Genomic DNA, 21,933 nt, shown 5'->3' with positions numbered 1-21,933 from the left:
CACAGAAAACTGGAGTCTGGGTTCTTATAAAGTTGTGGTATGAACAAGAAAGGGTCTGAGATCACTTAAGTGCTGAAGAAGACCAAAAAAAGGGCACTTTTATTATTTCATTACATTGCATCACTGCTCACAACCACATTCTCGGAAAACCCGTGCTGTGTGAATGGCATTGGACTGGACAACTAAGTTGCCTGTCACATCATACAATGTGAGAGAGCTGCTCATGCTCAAATGTATGCAGAGATATGAGCTGTGTGTCATCTGTAGGTTTAACTCCAGTATCTGTTCTCCAGATATAAAGCTGCTGTGGGTTACTGAAGATTTGGCAGATGAAGTTGCGGTTTGATATAACTGTAAGTAATTATAAGTAAATGCGGTTGTCAATCCCAAAAACTGACAGTGTGAACGTAGCCATACAGAGTTCAGTGCCACTCACTCATTTCAAAGACCTGCCCAAAACACTACAGTAAGTTTTCATGAAATAAACCTGCTCCTGAGCAGGTTTGAGCTAAAGGACCTGTTGCTATTAGCATCCTTGTTGATCCTGGAACAACATTCCAATCAACCAATCAGAATTGAGGGATAACTTTTCAGGAAATATCTGTTTAAGGCTTATGATCAGGGTTAGGTGCTTCTACACCCTTGTTAATCAGCTATCATTTCACACTGATTTTAGGAGTAAATTATGGGTAGGGTAGGTTTAGGGGTAGGGATTGGGTTAAGTCTATATTTTTGGACAGTAATGTTGATCCAGGATCAACAAAAGATGTTCTCAGGCTCCTATATTTACGTTCAGTTATTTCACTTTAAGGGCAATGAAAACAACCTATTTATTGCCATTAAAGTGAAATTACTGAACCTAAACATATGAGCCTGATGAAAATGCTCATTTTAGAAGAAAATTTCAAACAGCACTTAGAGGCTTTTGCATCTGAACTCTTCAACTGTAAATTGCTCCCTCTTTGATCTCACTGAATATTCTTTACAGATATCGTGTAGCTGCAAAGCCTCCTCTTCATGCAGAGTTTCTTGAAGCAATCAAATCAATCCCTGCATCCTACGATCCAGACGCCTACTGCAACCTGATCACCACATATGGCACTCACTATATCACAAGTGTCAAGTTAGGAGGGCAAAGGAAAGCCATAACAGCCATCAAAACCTGTCAGGCAACAATGAGTGGACCTACAGACATTAAAGTGAAGGACTGTTTGGATGTGAAAGCCTCTGTTTCATACAGTGTAGCAACTGTGAAGGCAGAAACACACTTTTATTAAGAAAGAAAAAGATGGGCACAAAACAAAAGTTTAGCAACATGTTCAATGAGCATCAAACAGATATTATCAGAGGAAAAATAAATGGAGAATATCTGCTTTTTTTCTGGTTCACCACACCCAAGCTTTCTGCTCAACATTCAAATACTTAGCCAGGGTTTGCTGTAGCAATTTGAAGTGCACTTTCAGAAAGCATCTAAAATCAACATCTTAGATACGTGAACATTCTTTTACTCCATCTCACTGTGCATATAGTTTGGTCTGCTTATTCATTCCACAATCAACAATTATAACAAGTTAAACTGAACCTCATGTTTAACAGTCTTGCATTCAATGCAGGAGTAAATTACTAAGCATATAAACAGCAGCAATTATGGAACTTTGTTTATGCAGCAGCAAGCTATCTATTGTATGTACTGTAATTACTGTGAGGATACATTGACTAAGCTACTCATATGAGTGTTCACTTTTGTATACTCAATCAACCTCTCATGGCATTTTGGAGTAACAGCAGTACATATGTCATAACAGTAGATTATCTTTTTTTTTTTTTTTAGGGTGCGCAGCAGCAACAGACAAGATGTCTGTGGATGTATTGGCAGTAGCAAGTCTCTTTACTTGCTCTGCAGCAGCAGCACTAATAATAATCAAAAGCAGCAACAGTAATAAAAAAATACAAAATTCTGTCATGAAACTCTAGAAGCGGTGTGGGCAGATAGGTCCTTACCTTTATGTGGCAGTATGCTATTATTTTAGATTAAGTCTGACTACGCCACCCGGAAATAGTCCGGGAGCACACAAATTGTCCAGGTACACAAACCACACAGATACGTAGTGGCTGAGTCAGGTAACAGACAGCAATGATAATACAAAACAGTTTATTAAGAAAAACACCATTTAATAAAATACAACACAATCAGTAATAATAAATCGTAAAAAAAAATCATATAAGTCACACATCACACACACACCTACCACTTCAGAACCTGGGGAATTTGTCCTGACTATCAGATCAACAAAGCAACCACTCGTGCTCTCTCACAACACTCCACCTGTTGTGAACACTGCAAACTATCAATCAAACCACCACCACACCCAGAAGGCTTCAGGAACCACGGGTACCCCAGATTCCAATTTAGATGTATCCTGGCAGGCTGTACACCGACCCGTGGTTTGATCAACTTGGACGTCATCTTACACCGGATTGAGACCGTCACACTGTCGAGTTAGAATTCACATACCAGTTCACAAAACTGTACAGTTCGAACAAAAGATGGAAGGGTGGGCGAACACAACAACTTGTAAGTGAAACACCATTCAATCCGTCCATAGTCGCTCAGTGTCACACGCAGACAAGGGTTACAGGAAATAGCACGAGTCGACAGCATCTTCAAAAGCCTCCAAAGTCTGCTAAGCCTGCTGCAACACTTCCACGTTGTACCACTGCGGTAAATAACTCACGCCGCGCAGTGCAATCAAAGACGTGCTAATAATAAAAGGGCTCACAATCATAGCGTTCACTCCACGTTCTCTTCAGCTGCACTCCTGAGCCTAAACCGGCGCCCCAGAATGACGTCACTTTCCGGACCCGGAATAGCACGTTCCCCTAGATGTCTGTCGCGTCTCTTTTTGTACTCACAGAACACCCTATTTGGGAATTAACCCTATGATGGCTGATTACATCACCACAATCATTTGCTAGTAATGACATCTTTATATACACAGGACAGCTGATTGTACAGTACATACATACAGAGAATCGAAATTGCGTTACTCTCAGACCCCTGGTGCATACAGATAACACTAACAGTAGAGCCTAAAAATGTAGATCAAATATAAAATATAAGATATAACTATACAATAAGGGAATGTAAAAAAGACATAATAAAAAAAGTTAAAATAAAGTTAAATAAAAGCAGCACAAGGCACATGACAGATAGAGTGCAAACCAGTGAACAAACAGTGCAGATTAAAAGATTTTTAGTGCATAAAGAAAAGCTTATTCAGTCTGATTAAAGTGACAAAAGGGCTCAAGAGCAGTTATTTTATTTAAACTGACTGATTAGTTGGTAGAATGACGTCAGTTCCATGGTGAATGAGGTAGTGAGCAGACCAATGCTGCACAAAGTGACTGGTGCATGTCATCGTATGTTAGAGAGAGGGGGGGTGGAAGGACCTGGAGATGAGGTCCTCTGTGATGTGCACACCCAGGAACTTGGTGCTGCTCACTCTCTCCACAGTCGCACCGTTGATGGTCAGAGGAACATGCTGAGTGTGCGCTCTCCTGAAGTCAACAACAATCTCCTTCGTCTTCTCCACGTTCAGAGAGAGATTGTTGTCACTGCACCACCCGGCCAGGCGGCTCACCTCGCTCCTGTAGTTTGTCTCATCTCTGTTGCTAATGAGACCCACCACAGTCGTGTCATCCGCAAACTTAATGAAGCGGTTGGAGTTGTGTGATGGTGTGCAGTCGTGGGTCAGCAGAGTGAAGAGGAGGGGGCTCAGCACACATCCTTGGGGGCCCCAGTGTTCAGTTTGATGGTGCTGGATGTGTTGCTGCCGACATGTACTGCCTGAGGTCTTCCAGTCAGAAAGTCTAACAGCCAGTTGCACAGCGAAGTGTTGAGCCCCAGCTCGACCAGTTTGTGAATGAGCTGTTGAGGGATGATTGTGTTAAATGCTGAACTGAAGTCTATGAACAGCATTCTGACGTATGAGTCTTTTTTCTCTAGATGTGTGAGTGCTGAGTGGAGGGTAGTTGAGATGGCATCATCGGTCGACCGGTTGGACCGATATGCAAACTGGAAGGGGTCCAGGGAGGGGGGGAGGGCAGACTTGATGTGGTGCATGACTAGCCGTTCGAAGCACTTTGGGGTAATTGGAGTAAGTGCAACAGGACGGTAGTCATTGAAGCAGGATGGAGATGGCTTCTTCGGGACTGGAATGATGGTGGTAGCTTTGAAGCATGTGGGAACAACAGCCTGACTAAGTGAGATGTTGAAAATGTCAGTGAAGACATCAGAGATTTCTGCTGCACAGTCTCTCAGTACACGCCCAGGAATGTTGTCAGGACCCGGAGCTATGCGTGCATTGATCCTGCTGAAGGATCTCCTCACGCTGTCCGGGGTCAGCATCATCACCTGGTCACTGGGAGGCAGTGGAGTCTACTTTGCAGTGGTGCTGTTTTGTGCCTCAAAGCGAGCAAAGAAGGTGTTCAGCTCGTTCAGCAGAGAGATGTTGCTGTCACAGGTCCGCTGTGGGGGCTTGTAGTCCATAATGGTCTGTATCCCCTGCCACAGGCTCAGAGTGTCTCTGCTGTTGCTGAATTGATGGGCTATCCTCCTGGAGTACTGTCTCTTAGCCTCTCTGATGCCGCGGGATAGGTTGGCCCTGGCTGTTCTCAGGCCCACCTCATCTCCAGCTCATCTTCCGCGTCTCCAGGAGTCTGTAGACCTCCCCTGTCATTCACGGCTTCTGGTTGGCCCGGACAGTGATGGTTTTTGTGACTGTTACATCCTCAATACACTTGGTGATGTAGGCAGTGACAGTCTCCGAGTACTCCTGGAGGTCAGTGGTGTTATTGTAAGTGGCAGCCTGCTTAAACATATTCCAGTCAGTTGTATCAAAGCAGTCTTGAAGAGCGTCAGACGACCCTTCCGGCCACACTTGAATCTGTTTCTGGACTGGTTTGGCGACTTTAACGAGCGGTCTGTATGCAGGCATTAGCATGACAGTGATGTGGTCTGAGGCACCAAGGTGGGGGAGGGGGAGGGCTTTGTAAGCTCCTCTCTATGTGATGTAAACACAGTCTAAAACGTTATTACCTCTTGTCGGAAAGTTAATGTGTTGGTGTATTTTTGGAAACACACTCTTTTAGTCAGCATGGTTGAAATCCCCAGCTATGATTAGAAAAGCATCAGGGTGTGCTGTCTGCTGCTCACTGATGTGCTGGGGCAGTTCATTTAGTGCATCGTTCCTGTTGCTGTTGTTCGGGGGAATGTAAACCGAAACGAGCAGTATGGCAGTATATTCCCTCGGCAGATAGAACTGCCGGCACTTAATAATCATAAACTCCACCAGGTGTGAGCAGTGTTTGCAGATCACAACAGCATCGCGGCACCACGCGTCATTGATGTAAACACAAAGCCCGCCGCCACGGGTTTTACCTCCCGCGACGAGAGCTCTGTCTGCTCGATAGCACATCAGCTGGTCGAGCTGAATGGCGCAGTCCGGAACGCTGTTGCTGAGCCATGTTTCCGTGAACACAAAAACACAACAGTCTCTTACAGTCCTTTGAGTTGAACGTAGTAATCAGATGAAGTCCAGTTTATTGTCAAAAGAGCGTACGTTAGCCAGTACGATGGTGGGGATAGATGGCTTGTGTGGGTTAGCCGTTAGCCCCTCTTCTGCTTCCTCTCACGCCGCTTGTGGCGCCTCCGCTGTGGGCGAGATGCAGCAGTGGGGGTCGGTGATGATGTAGGCCTCCGGAGCAGTCCGAGATCTCGCAGCTGTTCCGAGTGTGCGGAGTTTAACTCTAAAAATGCGGTTCTGCTGACATCCAGCAGAAACTCACGACTGTATGCATGCTTAAAGACAGGTAGATGCGATGACGACGTACAAAAACACTGCGACTCACAAGACAAAAAACACGAAAACACTGTTCTGTCGGGACAGAGAGAAGCCGCTGCGTGTGGACGCGCCGCCATCTTGAGTCAGAAAAATGTAGGTTGATGTAGGTTGTTAGGATGTAGGTTGTCAAACAAATTATATTGTAATAGTTGCATATAGCACACAAATCAAGTTCACTGAGACTACTGATAAAAAATTACAATCAGTGTTGGCCAGAAACATCTGAATTTGGTCCCTAGTAAAATCAGAATGACAGCTACTGGAACAGTGCTTTCCTTGGTAAATGGCTTTGATCTAGAAGTTTTATGACATGTTTTTAAATACAACACCTATGAGGTGAAATGAGCATGCAGTATAATGCTGATTAAAAAAGAAAAACCTGTAACTATGATTACATACTGGTAAAAAAAACCATATAGCCTGAATGCACATAAGTCACTTTGGATAAAAGCGTCTGCTAAATGCATAAATGTAAATGTAATGATTATCTGTAAACTTGCAATACTTAAAGGACTCCCAGATACCAAAAGTGCTTTTTGTTTATCACTTGTAATTGTCTTTCCCCCCTTTATTACTTTATATTTGCTTGTATGTTTTGAAGCTATATTTACTTTGAATTCTTAACAATGATGAATTAATTACATATTAATTAATATATTGATTAATTAGCATGATTATTTTAAAAAGTAGCCTGCTTATATAGTTTAATAAAAAAGCACAAAATAATTTTATAGATTCGTGATGCATTGTGATACATCGTGATATCGAATTGAATCAAATCGTTGACATAAAAATCTTAATAGAATTGAATTATGAAACCAGTGCCGATTCACACCCCTACTCATTACTCAGTTGAAATCAGTTAACCATTGATTCAGTTTGGATCAATAACTCTGTAAAGTTAATAAATTATGGAGTTTAATTAATCTCTAAAGCAGCAAAAAACAGTGATATCATCATTCAGCTCAGTTAATTTTTCAACCAGTAGTGTCACTGTATTATCCTGCCTTTACATGATATTGGAATTATTGTAAATATGAGTTTCCTAGTCGGAAGTTGGATATGAATGACCTGCAGAACACCAATGCAAAGCTTCAACAAACTTTCTCAAAGCAAAGCAAGGACACGGGTGAAGGCAGCCCATCTAGTGCAGCTCATAATCCCTTAACTGGTCGGGAAGTCGACGGAGACGGCCTGACTGCCGGTGAGCCTGCACCTGAACAGCTGAAAGGGAAGATAACTCGTGGCATGTGACCTCCACTGAACCTGATGGGGACACGGTCCTACCCCAACAAGTGGCATGTCATACTCCTCTTCGCTCTCAGATGCTGCACCGTCACCACAATGACCTGTGACACTTGGGAAAGGTCAACTTTATAACAATCTGTTAAGCAAACCCTATAATGGGAACCTAAAAACTGGGAACAACTGGGAACCCGTAAACTTACAAACATTGCACCACGTTCCATCTGAACTAAGCACAAGATATCTGCTTCGAACTTGTGACTTGTTACAGTCGCTATACAAATACACAAGGTCGCCAGGGCAAATATCAAGGCTAGGTGCACCCCAACTCAGTGGAGCTTTAGCTTTAACACTGTGCGGGTGGTTAGCCAGGCGTTGTGCATGCTGCAATGCAATCAGTTCCCAGTCATGCACCGGTAACTGTTTGAGAGAGAACTGATCACACTGCAGCAGCATCTCACAGGCTGACATGTCACGTGACCGAATATGGCTATTTAACCGAGCAACAGCTACGGACAATAGTAAGGGGGTGACGAGCCCACAGTGTGGTTCTAGTTGCAAAATTCGCAATGTTTCCTTCCGCTCGTCACCAATTAACAACACAGCTGTAAATTATGTCACACATTCACAAATGACTAAGATGAGATGGCGCTCACGTTGAAGCATGTCAGCTGCAAAAGTAGACCAGACCATCTCAGGTGGATCACAGCTTGACTGCTCCACTGCGAACGCAGGGGATTTAGCCAGTGCAGCACATTGGTGACATCCCTTACTGGTAAGCTGGATGGCTGAATCCAGGTCCAGCGTGTAGAAGTACCGGCCAACAACAAGTCTCAACTAGCCGAAGGGTGGTCTACCCTATGTGCAATGACATAAACAACCCATGCAGTACTGACCTTGGAACAACGATGCATTCGGTAGTGTTTGACAGTGGTGTGTCACGTCACACAACTAATAGCCCATCACTTGCTAAGGTAACAGTATTCAAATACCATTTCACATTTTTGACATTGGTAACTCTCTTGGAAGGGCGTGTGCCCCGCCAAAGATGTGTGCGTACCCTGCGAAGGTCTGGACACTCAGCCTGAATAGACACCCATGTGGCCCTATTGGCAAATCCATGATCCATGCTTGCCAACAAGATGTCGGCAACATCAGTACGGCATACATTATCGCGCCTAGCCCTAGATCCCTAAGAGTACCTTCGGTGACAATCCAAAGTTGATCATCAGGATGTGGTATTGTCACAGAGCAATTAGTGGATAATGCCTGCTGAGCCCTATAAAAACACTGGAGGAGCTCATCTGACCACACATGGTCGACTCACCACCAGCGACCATGTTGTAGAAGGGGGCAAGGATCGATGCACACCCTTAAAGGACACAAACTAGGACTTCATAGGGACCAATAAAGGACAGTAGACCACTAACAGTCATGGTAGGAGTGCACAAGGCCAATGTTGAAATACGGTGGAACTGGCACAAATAGTACCCTGATTCCAGACCCACCCCAAAATGTTGGTCTGAACTGGGGCAATAATCGTCTTACAGGGAGATAAGCACAGATTGCATGCCTGGAGGGCCACTAAGACCTTTTTCCACACTGCAAGGAGATCCACAAGGGTAACGGCACCACAGTACAGGTCATCAGCGACCTTGGCCACCTGTCCCTGTTAAAGGAGGTCGCCAAGCACACAACAGGTTAACTCCTCTAATGCAGTTTCTGAGCTGGGCATGCCCATGGCACACCTGGCATATACATGGACTCCTTTTAATGGCATGACCACCCCGCAGTACTTCATAGAAGATTTAGAAAGTGGAATTTGGTAGAACACCTTGGTGAGGTCTGTTGCAATGATATATCTCCACTGAGCTATCAGTCGCAGTGTGGCATCGACATCTGGCATCAGCGAGGGTTGGGGTTTGCTATAACATCCCACATCTGCGAATTCTGTAATAAGATGAAACCCCCCGTTAGGCTTTTTGACAAGAAACGATGAGTTGACAAATTCCACATCAACATCAATGTCCTCTGGCTTTCGAAAAACACCAAGTGACTCCAGCGCATCAAACTGAGCCTGCAGTTTCTGAACTGTTTCTGAATCTGAACTGTGGACTGAAGATCTCATCAAATTCCCTATGGACCTCCCAAAATTTATCTCTAATGTCCGTCGTCATAATGCCATTTGGGTCCAAAGAGATAAGGTAAGAGAATAGTGTTGTACTGTGCATACTGGGCTTGCAAGTGACAGCTTGAGGAATTTCCACCTGGGCTTGTTCCGTTTGGGGCTCTGGTATGTAGGTCATGCAAATACGGCATAAATTATCATGTTTTCTAATGCCCTTAGACAGTGAGCTCCTTGTTAACATTCGCAAGTTCTGCTGGAAGTTCAAGTTCGACAAAGTCCCCAGGCCACACAGTATGTAATGAGATAGCACGAAGCACATGTTGCCGAATAGTATGTCTGTCTCCATACATCCGATTGGTGCCATACTCGTATGTGTTTGATACCACACAGACCTGATGTCTAGCGGGACTGATAGAAATGTCATTACATTCCATAAAGGGGATGCCTGTGAGAATGTCCAAATCCAAATTTTCTACCACAAGTCTATCAAAAAAGAGCATGTGCCCACCTAATTAAAAATATGTGCGTGTTTCTCCAACCACCTTCAATGGCGTGGAGCCATCTGCCTGACGAGCTACCTGCGTACTGCTGGAGACTTTAAAGTGGAAGTGAAGCAGTCAGTTAAGTTAACATTATTTAGTAAAGTGATTTCCACTTTGATTAAAAAATATATAACAAACATGATTAATGTAACCATTTTAAAGAAAAAAGGATGTTTTATTATAGCTTTTGGAGCAAGAGTGCTGCCATCTTGCAGTACCACCGCGTGTGACGTCATGGGGTTGGTTCGCTCCGATGGCCAATGCAAGTATTTCTTTACATTTTGAACACACAAATGTTATTTTAACACACAAATAATTTCTTTTTTACCATAATTTGGATGAATATTCAACATAAAACTGTCTATATGTTAAGTTTTGATTGTGGTATCCTAAACATTGTTTTCATAATGCGATGCACAATGTGATGTAAACAAACAACGCTTTATACAATATCATTTAGACCATTAAGACATACTGTATGTATTACATTGACTGGTTCAAGAGTTATTTATCATATTTTATGTTCACATGCGAATACAATTAGCTTTCCAGCTGTCAACAGGACATAACTAATCACCTAGTCAGCCTAACGGGGACGTGACCATGGAAAGCTTCAAGGCAGGGTGACTGCAGGATGTGAATGCACTGTACTGCCTTAGGATTGCAGGATATGTCCTCGCTGTCATCCTCGACTCGCGCTCTGGCAATGAAAGCTTTGTCTGGAGGGGGCATGAAAGGGCACTTACTGAGGAAGTGATTTTCCGGTCTGCAAGTCTCCTTACAGAGTGGGCAGGACTTCCTAGATAGAAACAGCTGAGCGCATAGATTTGGCATCCTTCTGCCAAAACATAGGTTCTGAGATATCTCTGGTTTAATGGATGCCAGAGTGCATGACCGTAACTCTGTGCCATACCTCTGCTTTGCAAGCTTTGGCAAATCGCTGTGTATAAGATGACGTCAAGTTAGAACAATGAAGTTTTCAATCGTGGGAGAGAGCTCCTCATCCTCTAGTATGGCTTCACCTCGTTGAGTAACACGTAGTAAATTGTCCTCAACAATTGTCAGCGGAGATAATCCCCAATGCACACAAACTTCACATACTGGCATTGAGCATTGTGTGTTGGGTGTGCACATTTCATCTTTTTGAAACATCTTTGGAAATAGATCATCACCCACTTTCGTCAATTTTACAATGGCATCCCCTTAATCACTGCATATAGGATCCAAAGGTGTTGTCTGAGCACACCAATGACATCAAGTACCAAAGAATCGGATTTGACCAACTGTATCAGTAACCCCCTCCCATCGAATGCAGATGAGCCAGTGGCAGTTCAGTATCAGTTGAATGGGGATGGGAACTCCTTTTAGGTTTCAGCGTCATAGAGAATCATTGTAAGATTTCGATTTGATGGTGTTTGTGCAACAAAAATGGTAAAACGATGTGCCTGAGGGATTCCAAATATCCTGAAGGGATGAGCAACGGAATTTGGAATTAATATTATTATTCAATGTCATTTTCTGGTTGTCATACTCTCATAATTTACATTTTTCATCTGCTGAAGCAGAACGTTAATGTCATGTGCTTCAGCAAGGTATCTCTCGCTAAAACTACCTAACTGTAAAGTTAGTGAGTCCATGCTAATGTACAAACCTAAATAGTTAACTGTTCTCAAGTCATGTACAGTGTAAGTCAAAAACACATAAACAAAGGTCTATATTTTAGTGTCTCCATATTAAACTGGTTAAATGTAAATTATTGTAAATTACTGATAGGTCAATTGCATTGCAATGCAGACAGACTGTCCAGACTGGCAAGATCTCTGACAGTATAAAAGTCACACCTGTGGCTGAAATGTTCTATTTCACACATTGGCCCAGTGCTGTGAACCTGTGCTATTCAGGGTCATGGAAAACATCATGACAAAGGTGAGAGTGATGACTAGGATGTGAAATCATACCTCTCTTTAGGTCATTAAGTTTCAGTGCAGTCTGGCTGTTTGGTGTGGTGACAGAGAGTGATTATTCCACTGGTTTTGTGTAAATAAGTTCTTAAAAAAAAAAAAATTCTACATACAGGACAGTGTGGAGGTGTCTGTATGAAAGAGATCACCCGGAGTTATTTTTGGTGGCCAGGAATGGATGGACAAATTAAGGAAAATTGTCAGAGCATACTGTATGCAATGTACCAACTTGCAATAAATGGAACATTAACTTAGAATTAAAGCTTCTTACTGAGCCACTATAACCGACTGATTTTCACCAGCTTACCCGCTGTTCAGTTGGAAAATGAGGATAACATTTTGAGTTGCTTAAACCAGAAAAGATAAAAAGAAACTGTAGGCTCACAAGTGCAAGCAAAGAACAATGGAAATGGCCCAAACTGGGTTCTAGCTACTGTGGATTAACAAACGGGCCCATTTTTGTACAGAGTTTAAACTGCTGGAAATTTTACACGGAGGGAGCACTCCTGTGAGTTTCTTTGAGGGAAGTTATGTTCCTGGAAGCTGCTTTTATAATGTTTTTTTTTATTTGTATAAGTTACAATATTGTTAATTTTATAATAACACTATTGTTACAACTTTGTCATTGTTCTTGTTAAATTTTGGTTAAAGGGGTAGTTGACTGTTTTGTTTTGTTTTTTTAGGCTTGATTGTGTTTATGGGGTGCAGTCTAACACCCAGTGCTTAGTTTTTAAAAATACACATTATTTTTCACATAATTCACCTTTGTTCTACACATTTACATTACATTTACATTTAATCATTTAGCAGATAGGAGTTAGAATTGTGTCTTTATTACATGCGAGAAAATAAAAGATCTGAGAGAAAAAAAAAAGTTTGAGAGAAAAACTTATCACACTGATAGCAAAAAAGCATTTCATGAGAGAAAAAAGAATATTTGAGAGAAAAAGTTTTCATACCAATAGCAAAAAATAATAATATTTGAGACTACAAAAAGTTTTGAAAGTATTTTCTCATAGAACATAAAAAAATATAAATTTGAAATTTTTAAAATTATTTCTGAGAAAAAAAAATCTCTCTCAAAATACTTTGAAAAAAACTCTCAAATATATATTTTTTGCTATCAGTGTGAAAACATTTCTCTAAAAAAAAGAAGTGTTTCTCTCGAAACGCCTTTCTTTGCTCTCGATGCAATTTCTTGCTCTTGTGTCAGGATTTTGCTTTCACTGTGAGAATTGTGTCATGGGCGGGGCCACGTTCCTATTGGCCAGTCGGGTGAGCATCGTCTTGTCTTGGGAGTTGAACTGAATCATAACATCATTGTTCGATTCACCTGCATAGATGCCGCCTCTGCCTTATGGCTAGTTTAGTTGAGCACGGGAACTCCAATGTTTGGGTAAGATGATGACACACAGCTGGCTGAGCAAGTTCAGTATCACTGAAGATTAAACATTAAAAAATAGCACTCATATTCATGAATGAATGTGTATTATATTATTTGCTTGCTAATCGCTAGTAAAGCTAACCAGCCATCATGCTAGGTAAACTTGCAAACTCACCTGGTTTATACTATTTTTAAATCAAATGCCAAATGAATGTTTTGATTTAGATAGTTTCACGCCTTATTTAGTGAGAAACGGTGTATCAATCACCGTCTAACGTTAGCTAGCTATAGGGTTGCCACCTTCCATGCATACTAACGTTAGTTGAAAGTTGTACAGGAGGTGTAGAAGATTTTTATTAATAAGATTTTCTATTAATCAAGTATAATCAAGGTGAATTTAGCCACATATGTCTATAGTTATTATTCCATTATAATCCTATGGTTGTAGTTTAGGAAGAAAGATGCCTACGTGACCAGAATGTCCAGACCCAGATGAGAAACATCTGGGAAAAGGGTCTTTCTCCTTACCAGACCAAATAGGGGGCCCCTTCTCTCTGGGGATCGAATTGTAAGCATATATATAAGTATATGGTATATAAGGAGATACCACATAACATTCGGGAGATCTCCTTGCAAGGAACTCTCGGCTTTATTCTCCTTGAAATAAAGTCTTTTCTTCTGAAAGCAAAACCCCAGAGTGAGTGTGATTCTTCGGAGCTGAGGCAGACGACACTACAGATTTGGCACCCAACATGGGGCTGGAAAAGAGCAGCAGAGAGGACGACCACTTTTGAGCTGACCGATGATCAACACAACCGGGTGGCCACCATAAAATAAGGTAAGCATTTTTGCTTATAAAATTCGATTGTGTTGGTTAAGGTCAGTTCTGAGTGGTAAGGTCACTTAAAATCTGCTCTTCCAAATTTACTAATAATACTAATAATAATGACATATATAAATTAAACAAGGGGTTTTTATTCCAGAAGAAATAACGGCATGCACATATTTGGTTTATAAATAGGAAGGCCTTGATAGGTAACCTAAATTGAAACTGGATGGTGTAGGCAGAAATACATTGCATGCAATGGTCTGTGTTTATTGAAGACTGGGCCAGGAAGGACAGCAATAAACGTGAAACAGATTTAGTTAAGGAATCGCGAGGAAAAGTCCCATGGCTACCGCTTTGAGAGAGAACAAGGTGAAAGGTCACTAACTCAAAGGGCTGAATGGATGGGCCCTGCAGGTCACTCTATGGAAGAGTGGAATGTGTTGTTGTGTGTGTGAAACTGTGTCGGACGAATGTCTGTGTGAGTGATGAAAATGTTTGAACAAATAAATTCCGTATTGAGTGGGTAAAACCTGTGCACTGTTCCTGGACCGTCACTTAGGTGTGGCCTTGGAAGTTGGACACAGCTGGTACTTCACTTGAGAGGAAAGAATGTATGATGAGCCTTGAAAAATAAAAGGACAATTGATGAATGATTATTCCTTAAATAAAGGGAAACAGAATGCAAGAATAAACACTCTGGCTGAATAAAGAGTGTAGAAAGTGTGACTGAGTTTAGGAAAACAGTATCAATAAAGTTTGAATCAAGATCATCTAATAGGTTTTTGCATGTTGGATGTATGTGTGTAAGAGAAGGAGAAAATTCTCTGAGACCAGTACAGTGGGAGTGAGAGCAAGGCATTAAGTTTGTATATTAAAAATAATTGTGTAGAAAAAATAAAAAAAGAGAGATAATAGGAAAATAAAGAAATATTATTAGAAATTGTTATATAAAGAGTGATCGTAAAATAGAGTTGAGACTGTCAGATCATACAAAAGAAATTGGTTAAAATAGAAGGAAAGGAAAAAAATAGTAATTAGTTTACTATATAAATATAGATATACACATTTGATTTTTGATGGTAATATTATAGGTAAAAAGATGGCAGCCACACCAGTGGAAATAATAGGATTAAAATATCCACTGTGTAAAGAGCTAATAAATAAGATCTCATACAAATGGCAGAAGAGAACAAAAAACATGATGACAAAATGGGCCAAAGGAAGGGACATTTGATGTAGCATTGTGTGAGGAAATGGAAACTCTGATAAAAAAACTATAAAACCTAAAAGCATCAGTAGGAAAAGAGAAAAAAGGGAAGCAAAGAGGGAAAGAGAGAGAAAGAAATAATAGCCATTTTAAAAAAAAGAGGGTGAGGATATGTTGAAAAGTCTCAAACAGGCTAGGAAAATTCTGAAGGGAGCAGATAAAGACAACAATAAGAAAGAAAAGTTATTTATTTTTTTATTAAGTTCTATTTACAATTAGAGGGAGAGTTCCCAATCCTCAAGGGAACAGTGGAAGTAACAAGAGAACTGGAGATGGAAGGGCAGATAGAGATGGATGGTAGAGAGGAACCAGCTGTGAAAACACAGAGGCAACACAGAAAGAAAAGTGAAGATTATTTACATATGGATTGTTACAGCCAGGCGCGTACACCGTTAGTAAAAATGAAAACAAACCAGGAAGGTAAGACCAGGTTTGAGGAAGGATTAGAAAAAATGAGAAGAAAATATAGAGAAATTGAAGCACAAGTACAAGCTATGGAAGAAGAAATGGAAGAGAAAATCAAAGAATCAGGAAAAAAGATACAGGAGGTAAATAGGTCAGAGAGAGGAAAAAGTAAGTTGTTCTATAGTAGTGAGGATGAGAATCAAGCAGAGGAATTATTTGATAACGGAAAATGGGAACAGGGCAGAGAAAAGAGGACACTAAGACCACTGGCTGCACAACTCCCAATTTTAATCAAAGGTGAGCAGGGACAGGATGTCCCCTGGGCATCACAGGACCTTGAGGGGCTGGTCACTCGCCTTCCAGATATTCATGAGGGGGCTGGAAAGTGGATCAAGGTGTTTGAGGAAGAAACTATGGGCAGACTTTTGGCTGTGGGAGACATTAAAGCTTTGCTGGCTAAAATTGTAGGAGGGACAAAGATGGATGAAATTCTTCAAACTACTACTCTAAACAGAGCAGTGAACTCTCACAATATGGATGGGATTGTTTTTGATGCATTCTGACCAGCAGTGTGGCAGGCACTTCATGCGGAGTATCCGATCAGACTGAATCCTAAATCATTAAAGGGAGATGAGGTGGGAGACACAGAAAATCCAACCACATATGTTCAGAAACAGCTGAAAAGGTGGAAGCAAGAAACTGAGGGGGATCCAGAAAGAGACCCATTAATGGCAACATTGTTTAGACAAGCTGTGATTATTGCTATGCCACCAGCTGTAAAGAGCAGGCTGGAGGATGTGGTCGGTTTAAATTCTAAAACACACAAAGAGTTTTGTGACAATGTGTCTCATGCAGTGGAGCAATACAGAAAAAATTAGCAAAAGCTCAAAAGCCAAAAGAAAGAGTTACAACGTAAACTAACTCAATTACAGCTTGAAGAACTGACAAAGAAAAATAAGAAAAAGATTCAAGCTTCAGTAACGAATGCAGAAGCAGAACAAATGACCATGATGTCTCCAGTAATTGCTCCGCAACCCACTCTTCAGTCCAGCCCGCTTACAGCCGTCACTCCAAACGCACACCTGACCCCTGTGCCAATAATTAATGTTTATCCTCAACAGCCAGGACCCATGGGATGGAGAAAAAACCCATACAGCAAGGCCAGAGAGGAAGAGGCAAGCCTTATACTGGTCCTCCAGGTGTGTGCTGGGGCTGCAGACAGCCTGGACATAATAAAAATAACTGTCCAACTTATACATAACAACAGCAGCCTCAGAGTGGAAGGGAGGTGAGCTGGCAACAGCCTAACCGAGGTCCAGTACAGGGTCCAGTAAGCCCTTGGGGAGGTCCCAATCCAGGCTATTAGGGGTGCCCAGAGAATCCTAAAAGGGAGAGTCAGCTTCCAATTTTAACAACTAAAGCTGATCAAGAGCCTATTATGCAGATTAAAATAAAGGGAAAAACCACACCCATGCTCCTGGACACGGGTGCGGTTTATACTTGTTTAAATTTGAAATATGCCTCACATCTCCCCTTGTCTGGAAAAATTTGCAAAGACAATAGGATTCTCGGGAAAAATGCAATTAATTCCAATAACAGGCTCCAGTGTGTCTACAAACCAAAGATCAAAGCATAACAATGCCCATTCTGGTATCAATCAGACTCCTATCAATTTGTTAGGAAGAGATGCATTGTGTAAATTAGGGCTACAAATTTGGTCTTCTCCAGAAGGAATATATATTGATGCAAAAGGAACAGAAACACAAATGGTAGTTGCAGAGCCAAAAGCAAATGTCTATTGGATAGGACAGATAGAACAAGATGTGGGACAGACAGTCAATAAATGGGGAAAGTTTATTGAAACACAGATTCCTGAAGCACAGCTATCCAAATCTGAATTTCATTGCACAATGATATATGATCAGGATAGGGATGAAAAACTAGAACAAAAATGGCAGAAAGAAACAAAAGGACAGCAGATTGAGATAGTCTCCCAGTACATCGTAATAGGTAAACAGGGAGCAGCTTTAACCAGATGGTGAATTTGTTAAAAAATGGTTCGGTGTAACTAATTCTGTCCCGCATATTGCAGTATATGTAGGAAAAAATTGGGAAGGAAAAGATTTAGGACCAATGATGAAAAAGGTGAAACAAAGCAAATGGGAACCAACGGAGCACCCATTAATTTTTTCATTCAGCTGACAAAAATTACATCAAAATTTTGTGTGCAACCAGTTTGCTGGGAATTCCTCAGGAAGTAGTTATCGGTCAAAAGAAAGTGACTAAGATGACTACAACATCTGAAGTAATAAACACAACTGAGACTGAAATATTTAAGGAAATAGAGAGTCAGGTACCAACTGAACTATGGTCTCGACATGACACAGATATTGGATTAATAAAATCAGCAAATCCAGTAAGAGTTCAACTTAAGCCAGATGCACATCTGCCTAGAAAAGCACAATATCCATTACGTTCAGATGCTGAAGCAGGAATAAAGAACACTATTGAAGGTTTGGTGAAGGGAGGAGTATTAATGGAAACTACTAGTTACTGTAACACTCCTGTAATTAAATCAGACAAAAACAGATGGCGACTTGTTCATGATTTACGAGCAATAAATTAAATAACAGAAGATATGCCAGCTGAGGTACCAAACCCGCACACGTTACTGACAAATGTCCCTCCTGACGCCAAATACTTTACCGTAATTGATGTTTGCTCTGCCTACTTCAGTGTACCGCTTGCAGGAGAGAGAAGGTATCTGTTTGCCTTTACATATGCAGGTAAACAGTATACATACACCAGAATTCCTCAGGGATATAAACATTCACCACATTTATTCAATAAAATTCTTAAGGCTGATTTAGAAGATCTCATAATAGATGGTACACTATTACAATATATGGATGATTTAATTATCTGTTCTACTTCATTAGAACAATGTCACAAAGATTCAATTAAGGTATTGACAAAATTAGCGCAAGGAGGACACAAGGTGTCCAAAAACAAACTGCAGTATTGCCAGCCTCAAGTTGAATACTTGGGAAGATTGATTGCATTTGGCACGCGAGCTATAGCTCCAGCCCAATTAGAAGGCATAAGTATAACACCATTGCCTCAGACAGTAGGACAAATGATGACTTTTTTAGGAATGACAGGCTCCAGTGCCGACTGGATAGAAGACTATGCTATAAAGACAGGGCCATTGAGAGAGATCATGAAACAAGCAGGATTACAACATTTAAGCAATCCATTAAAATGGAACACAGATGCATTACTAGCATTTGAAACAATAAAAAAAAATTACAACAGGCCCCTGCCCTGGGAACGGCAGAATATGGACAAAATGTTTTCATCTCTATATGTGGCAAATAGAGCTGATGGGTATGCATCGGCTGTACTGATGCAACAGACTTGTAGTGGGATGAAAAAACAGCCTATAGCCTATTACAGCATGAAGCTAGACAATGTAGCCCAGGGATACCCATCCATGCCACCAACAAGGTTTAGCAGCAGTATATTATGCTTATGAAAAAGCATCCACAATAACTATGGGGTACCCAGTAACAATATATACACATCACAAAATTGTGGAATTAATAGAACAAGGGAAATTTGTCATGACACAAGCTCGAATTCTAGCCTATTCCTCATTACTCACATATCTAGATGTTACCATTAAACGATGCCATACAGTTAATCCAGCTGAATTAATTCCTTTGGCTTTTGAAGGAAAACCACATGATTGTGTGAATGAGTCATTGGCATTTACTAGAATCAACACCTATCCCCGAAGCAGAAGTCACTTACTTCGTAAATGGTTCTAGCTTTAGAGACCATGAAGGAAATCATACAGGATATTCAGTAGTGAAGAAAAACAAAAAAAGAATTTGAATCTGTGATATCACAACATTGTGTACAGCCTTGCTCTGCTCAATTAGCAGAATTAAATAGCTCTTACAACAGCATGTCAGTTAGCGAAAGGACAAACTGCTAACATTTTCACAGATTCAGCTTACGCTCATGGTGTATGTCATCTATTCGGACCAGTGTGGAAACAACGAGGTTTCAAAAAAAGTGATGGAACTCCCATCCAACATAGTGAACAAATAGGGCAATTGATTCCTGCTATGATGCTACCAAAAAGACTAGCAATAATCAAATGTCAGGCACACAAGAAAGGAAATGATTATGTCATACAGGGAAACAATGCAGCGGACTTAGAAGCTAAAAAAGCTTCAGGGTGTCAGGTAGCAGTATTAGCACCTGTAGTACTCATCGAACCTCAGCCTCAATTGGATGATATTATTCGAATTCAACAACAAGCAGGCCCCTATGAACAATCAATGTGGCTCCAAAGAGGAGCTAAAAAAAACACGCAGGAGATCTGGCGTACACATGAAGGATACATTGTTGCACCTACTTCACTGTTGAATATTCTTATTACAGATGTAGGGGGGAAGGGGGAAGTGGTAAGAAAAATTAAACAGCAAGGAAATTGGTCTCCTTATTTATATGCAATGGTGGATGAATTTTTGTCCACATGTGAAGTTTGTGCCGAATACAATGTGAGGAAAGGTATAGGGACACCAATAGGCCATATTCCGATACCTGAAGGGCCCTTCAAACATTTACAACTAGACTATGTGGATATGATAAAGCGAGTACAAGGCAAAAGATACATGCTTGTTATCATAGACCGATTTAGCAGGTGGGTGGAGGCAGTACCATCAGCAGATCTAGGAGCAGGAACGGTAATTAAATTTCTGACAAGAGAGGTAATTCCTAGATTTGGAATACCATCAGAAATAAGTTCAGATAATGGGTAATTTTATACAAAAAAACTGTGAAACAAGTATTGCAACAATTAAGAATAAAACAGAGACTAGGCTGCATTTACAGACCTCAATCACAAGGGTGTGTTAAAAGAGTTAATGGAGTTATCAAGGCCAAAATAAACAAAATATGTCAGAGTACTAAACTTAATTGGATTGATACATTACCTCTTGCACTAATGAGCTATCGCATGCAAACTAACAGGAACACGCACTTAACACCGCATGAAATGCTTACGGGTCGACCCATGCCTGTGCCATATTGTAGAGGTCCCTATAAAGGACCGCCTCTAGAGCAATTACAAATGGAACTTCGCTCTTTATATGAAGAAAATTAATGCCATACATAAAGCTATCTATTTACAGGAGAAAAGGAAAGAGCCCGAGAGAGGAATTGGAGGACTGCCTGTCCAGTTGTTTGGCCAGGTGGACCAAGTATATCTGAGGGTATTCTGGAGAAAGTGGAATCATCCCATAGGAGAGAAGGACGCGTACAAGGTGGTGAGAGCTACTCCAACATACAGTCAAGTGGAGGGAGGCACGACCTGGTATCCAATCTAAACCACTGTCCTAGAGTTTCCACCTTTCCACGGGAAAGTGCAGAAAGAAAAGAAAAGACAGAACAACCAGACGATGCAGGAGAAAGAAAACAGAGACTGATCTGCCAGGATCTGAAACCATCCTATGCCTAATACATTTAATAATGCAAACTAAAAACTCAAGTCCAATTGATTGAAAACACTCTGAACTTCGGGCGCTTCGAATTGTAACTTTTTCAAGCCTTTGAACAAAAGTGATATGCAATCAAGCGACCAAGCCAGAACGCAATGATAATCAAAAATGCGTAGAAAGCGTACTGATTATGTATGTTCAGAAGGTGAGAAGCGTATTATACATATTGATGTTCATTATGGAAAAAAAAGATAGCATGGGAGCCCAGAAATAAATGAATGGTTATAAAATGGGTGCAGACCTATTACTGCTAGAGAACAGAAAAGAAACATTGTCTTGCTGTGGGCTCCAAATCTCCGTTACAACCCAAAGTACTATGCCATACGTTACAAAAAAAGAAATAAAAGAAAAAAAAAACCAAGACTCCATTATGACTACCAAAATGTGGCGCAAATTGGGAGAAGATCTTTTGTCTTTAACCACACAAAAATTTAACGCAAACGCATAATTGTTTTGGCTGAAGTGTCTTTAGGGATTTTTGGAAATGCCTAAATTACCAGATTATTTTTTTACATGCCACGCTATCGGGGGAGCTTGTGTGTCGTACTGCAGATGGCAGCCAAATATAAAAAAATTGAAAAATCGGGAAAGTAGATGATTCGCAAAATGGTATAGCATAGATTATAAACAGGATATATGAGTGGTATCCATGAAGAACGGCAAAAGGAACGGTATGGAAGGGAAGAAAAGAAACAAGAT

This window comes from Cyprinus carpio, chromosome B19, assembly GCF_018340385.1.
Source record: "Cyprinus carpio isolate SPL01 chromosome B19, ASM1834038v1, whole genome shotgun sequence".
Lineage (NCBI taxonomy): Eukaryota > Metazoa > Chordata > Actinopteri > Cypriniformes > Cyprinidae > Cyprinus > Cyprinus carpio.
The sequence above is the reverse complement of the archived record's forward strand: the minus strand, read 5'-3'. Positions refer to the sequence as shown.